Raw genomic sequence first — 6,000 nt, forward strand, 5'->3', positions numbered from 1 at the left:
TAACGACAGTGTGATAAGTTCTCACATTTTCTTTGAGCACTGTTGATTGGGGAATTAATATTAGCATGAGGGAGCGCCCCAACCCAAACCCACCCTCCACCAGCCCTCCTTCAAAATGGTGCTTGGGAGGGCAGACTGGACCTTGATTTAGTACCTCAGCTGAAAGGTGACATCTCTAATAGTGCGGCACTTCCTCCGTACTGCAGTGAAGCCAAGACTTTGTGCTCCAGTCTCTGGAGGGGTGCTTTTATAGCTACCATTGAGCCATACCTGCCCCTTCACAGGGCAGTAACATCTTGAGCAACTTCAGAAGTGTAGTTTCAAAAAAAAAGGTACGTTGAGTTATGGAGGAGAGACTTGGTTAAATAGGTGGGTTTCAAGGAGGGCAGAAGAGGGTGCTGAGGTTTAAACACAATGCTAGACTGGGATCTGAGTTGCTATTCATGGGGGGGAAGCTGAGAGAAATTGGATTGTGCAAGTCTGTAAAAGCGTTGCAGGAAACTCCTGTTATGTTTCTACATCAGAAGCAAAGTATTTCAACTGAATCATCTCCCTGTGAGTTCATCTGCCTTAATGGTGAGTATGACTATTGATATCTTGTGTACCATGACCTTCAGTCAAGTCCGTCTCCATCTAGCCTCTGCAGGACCAGGTATGAATAGGGGAGAGAAACCGAGGCACCCAGCAACCAAGTGCTGGAGGCCATTCGTTCAAGCTATGTAAATGTGGGTTTATTGACATTAAGCGGAGTTCAAGGTTACTGAATTTTGATTTGATTTATTATTGTCACATGTATTGGTATACAGTGAAAAGTATTGTTTCTTGTGCACTATACAGACAAAGCATACCGTTCATAGAGAAGGAAAGGAGAGAGCGCAGAATGTAGTGTTACAGTCATAGCTAGGGTGTAGAGAAAGATCAACTTAATGCAAGCTAGGTGCATTCAAAAATCTGATGGCAGCAGGGAAGAAGCTGTTCTTAAGTTGGTTGGTATGTGACCTCAGACTTTTGTATCTTTTTCCCGATGGAAGAAGGTGGAAGAGAGTATGCTGGCTGCTTTTCCGAGGCAGCGGGAAGTGTAGACAGAGTCAATGGATGGGAGGCTGGTTTGAGTGATGGACTGAGCTTCGTTCATGACCCTTTGTAGTTTCTTGTGGTCTTGGGCAGAGCAGGAGCCATACCAAGCTGTGTACAACCAGAAAGAATGCTTTATGTGGTGCAGCTGTAAAAGTTGGTGAGAGTCGTAGCAGAAATGCCAAATTTCCTTAGCCTCCTGGGAAAGTAGAGGCATTGGTGGGCTTTCTTAACCAAAGCGTCGGTGTGGAGGGACCAGTACAGGTTGTTGGTGATCTGGACACCTAGAAATTTGAAGCTTTTGACCATATTCACTTCATCCCCATTGATGTAGACAGGGGCATGCCCTCCACTACGTTTCCTGAAGTTGATGATTATCTCCTTCACTTTGCTGACATTGAGGGAGAGATTATTCTTGTCGCACCAGTTCAGCAGATTTTCTATCTCTTTCCTGTACTCTGTCTCATCATTGTTTGAGATCCGACCCACTGAGGTGGTGTCATCAGCAAACTTTAAAATCAAGTTGGAGGGAAATTTAACCACACGGTGACCACAGGTGTGACTTTTTGAGATCAAAAAGGAGGAGGTATTGGGATTCTTGAGAAACATTAAGGTAGACAAGTCTCCAGGGCCTGATGGGATATACCCCAGAATACTGAGAGAGGCAAGGGAGGAAATTGCTGGGGCCTTGAGAGAAATCTTTGTATCCTCACTGGCTACAGGGGAGGTCCCAGAGGATTGGAGAATAGCCAATGTTCCTTTTGTTTAGGAAGGGTAGCAAGAATAATCCAGGTAATTACAGGCGGGTGAGCCTTACATCAGTGGTAGGGAAATTATTGGAGAGGATTCTTTGAGACAGGATTTATTCCCACTTGGAAATAAGTGTACGTATTAGTGAGAGGCAACATGGTTTTGTGAAGGGGAGGTCGTGTCTCACGAACTTGATCGCGTTTTTCGAGGAAGTGACGAAGATGATTGATGAGGGTAGGGCAGTGCATGTTGTCTACATGGACTTGACAAGGGCCGTCATGGCAGACTGGTGCAGAAGGTGAAGTCGCATGGGATCAGAGGTGAGCTGGCAAGGTGGATACAAAACTGGCTCGGTCAAACAAATTTGCTGTTTGTAATATATATAAATGATTTGGAGGAAAATGTAACTGGTTTGATTAGTAAGTTTGCAGACGACACAAAGGTTGGTGGATTTGCGGATAGCGATGAGGACCATCAGAGAATACAGCAGGATGTAGATCGGTTGGAGACTTGGGTGGAGAGATGGCAGATGGAGTTTAACCCGGACAAATGTGAGGTAATGCATTTTGGAAGGTCTAATACAGATAGGAAATATACAGTAAATGGCAGAACCCTCAAGAGTATTGATAGGCAAAGGGATCTGGGTGTACAGGTACACAGGTCACTGAAAGTGACAATGCAGGTGGAGAAGGTAGTCAAGAAGGCATACGGCCTGCTTGCCTTCATCGGCCGGGGCATTGAGTTTAAAAATTGGCAAGTCATGTTGCAGCTTTATAGAACCTTAGTTGGGCCACACTTGGAATATAGTGTTCAATTCTGGTTGCCACACTACCAGAAGGATGTGGAGGCTTTGGAGAGGGTACAGAAAAGATTTACCAGGATGTTGCCTGGTATGGAGGACATTAGCTATGAGGAGAGGTTGGAGAAACTTGCTTTGTTCTCACTGGAATGACAGAGGTTGAGGGGTGACCTGATAAAATCTACAAGATTGAGAGGCATGGACAGAGTGGATAGTCAGAAGCTTTTTTCCCAGGGTAGAAGAGTCAATTATTAGGGGGCACAGGTTTAAGGTGTGAGGGGCAAGGTTTAAAGGAGATGTATGAGGCAGATTTTTCACACAGAGAGTAGTGGGTGCCTGGAACTCGTTGCCGAGGGAGGTAGTGGAAGTGGATATGGTAGTGACTTCTAAGGGGCGTCTTGATAAATACATGAATAGGATGGGAATAGAGGGATATGGTCCCTGGAAGGGTAGGGGATTTTAGTTAATTCGGGCGGTATGGTTGGTGCAGTCTTAGAGGGCCAAAGGGCCTGTAATTTTCTTTGTTCTTTGTGTATAAAGAGTTTAGTAAGGGGCTGAAGACACAGCCTTATGGGGCATCGGTGTTGAGGATCGTGGAGGAGGTGTTGTTGCCTATCCTTACTGATTGCGGTCTGTGGGTTAGGAAGTTCAGGATCCGGTCGCAGAGGGAGGAGCCGAGCTCCAGGCCACGGAGTTTGGAGATTCGTAGGAATAATGGTGTTGAAGACTGAGCTGTAGTCAGTAAATAAGAGTCTGACATAGCTGTCTTTGTTATCCAGGTGTTCCATGGTTGAGTGTAGGGCCATGGACCTGTCTGTTGTGGACCTGTTGCGGCGACAGGTGAACTGTAGTGGATCCAGGCTACCTGGGAGGCTGGAATTGATTCATACCATGACTAGCCTTTTGAAGCACTTCATATTGATGGATGTTGGAGCCACCGGCCGATAGTCATTAAGGCACGCTACTTGGCTTTTCTTTGGTACTGGGATGATGGTCGACTTTTTGAATCAGATAGGGACCTCAGATTGGTGTAAAGAGAGGTTAAAGATGTCTGCGAATACCCCCGCCAACTGGTCCGCGCAGGATCTGAGTGCTCATCTAGGCCGGTCACTTTCCGTGGGCTGACTTTCGAGAAGGCTGATCTGAGGTCTGCGCTGGTGACCTCTGATACAGGTTCAACCGAGGCTTCCGGAGTGGAAGGCATGCTCTCACTGACCTCTTGCTCAAAGCGGGCATGGATTGCATTGAACTCATCGGGGAGGGGTGCATTGGTGCCGGTAATTTTTCATGCCTTCATCTTGTAGACTGTTATATCTTGCAGACCTTGCCATCATTGGTGGGAATATTGACGAGTCCACTGACTCTACAGTCCTGTAGATCATCCAATTCCTCAGACCAACATTGCACGACTCTCTTTGATGGATTCTCCCATTTCAGTTTTAGCCAGGAGCAGGCGCACAACCTTGTGGTCTGATTTACCAAAGTGTGGGCGGGCGATAGAGAGGTAGGCATGTTTGATATTTGTGTAGCACTGGTCTATGAGTTTGGGCCTCTGGTGGAACAGGAGACGTGTTGGTGGTAACTTGGTAGTACGCTCTTGAGCTTGGCCGGAATGAAGTCCCCAGCCACAATGAACAAGGCCTCGGGATGTTTCGTCTCGAGGCTCTTTCTGGTGGTGTATATTTCACAGTAAGAAGTTTAACAACACCAGGTTAAAGTCCAACGGGTTCATTTGGTAGCAAAAGCCACACAAGCTTTCGGAGCCTTAAGCCCCTTCTTCAGGTGAGTGGGAATTCTGTTCATAAACAGGGCATATAAAGACACAAACTCAAATTTACATGAATAATGGTTGGAATGTGAATACTTACAGCTAATCAAATCTTTAAGATACAAACAGTGTGAGTGGAGAGAACATCAAGACAGGCTAAAGAGATGTGTATTGTCTCCAGACAGGACAGCCAGTGAGACTCTGCAGGCCCGGGCAAGCTGTGGGTATTACAGATAGTGTGACATGAACCCAATATCCTGGTTGAGGCCGTCCTCATGTGTGCGGAACTTGGCTATCAGTTTCTGCTCAGCGACTCTGCGCCGTCGTGTGTCGTGAAGGCCGCCTTGGAGAACGCTTACTCAAATATCAGAGGCCGAATGCCCGTGACCGCTGAAGTGCTCCCCAACAGGAAGAGAACAATCTTGCCTGGTGATTGTTGAGTGGTGTTCATTCATCAACCGGGATATTGGGTTCATGTCACACTATCTGAAATCCCCACAGCTTGCCTGGACCTGCAGAGTCTCACTGGCTGTCCTGTCTGGAGACAATACAAATCTCTTTAGCCTGTCTTGATGTTCTCTCCACTCACATTGTTTGTATCTTAAAGACTTGATTAGCTGTAAGTATTTGCATTCCAACCATTCATGTAAATTGAGTTTGTGTCTTTTTATGCCCTGTTTGTGAACAGAATTCCCACTCACCTGAAGAAGGGGCTTGGAGCTCTGAAAGCTTGTGTGACTTTTGCTACCAAATAAACCTGTTGGACTTTAACCTGGTGTTGTTAAACTTCTTACTGTGTTTACCTCAGTCCAACGCCGGCATCTCCACATCAGGTGTATATTTCATCCAGCGCGGTCTTCACCTCCGCGTGGGATGTAAACTGCTGTCAGGGTAACAGAGGTGAACTCCTGCAGAAGGTAGTAGGAGCAGCGTTTTAGCGTCAGGTATTCTAGGGGAGCAGCAACTTGCCAGTGTTGCTGCGTCTAGGCACCACGAGGTATTGATTAGAAGGCAGACCCCACCTCCCCTAGCCTTGCCTGAGGCCGCTATGTGGTCTATTCAGTGGATTGAGAAGCCCCTGATTGGGCACAGTCCAGTGAAGTAGGAAAGAGAGTACAGTAACCAGTCTAGGTTCAAATTACACGTAGCACAAGTGTGCTTCTTGTTGGTTGGTAATTTGATTTATTATCGTCACATGAATTGGGATGCATTGAAAAGTGGCTCTCTGAAAGAATATTCCACCTAAACTCACTCCCCTGCTTTATCCCAGTAACCTTACACATTCTCTCTTTTCAGATAGTAATCCAATTCCCTTTTGAATACCTCGGTTGAACCTGCCTCCACCATCCTCTCAGGAAGTTCCTTCTAGACTCTACCCACCCTCTGGGTGAAAAAGCTTTTCCTAACATCACTTTTACTCCTTTTGCAAATTATTCTGAATCTCCAGTTCTTGATGCTCTCTTGAGAGGGAAGTTTCTGACTCTGTATCCTGTCCACATCCCTCAGGATCTTGAATACCTCTATCAAGTAGTCACAACTTCTCTGATCTATCCTCATAGTTACAGTTGTTTATCCCTGGAATCATTCTTGTGAATCTCCTCTGTATTCT

Source organism: Mustelus asterias, chromosome 13, assembly GCF_964213995.1.
Source record: "Mustelus asterias chromosome 13, sMusAst1.hap1.1, whole genome shotgun sequence".
Classification (NCBI taxonomy): Eukaryota; Metazoa; Chordata; class Chondrichthyes; order Carcharhiniformes; family Triakidae; genus Mustelus; species Mustelus asterias.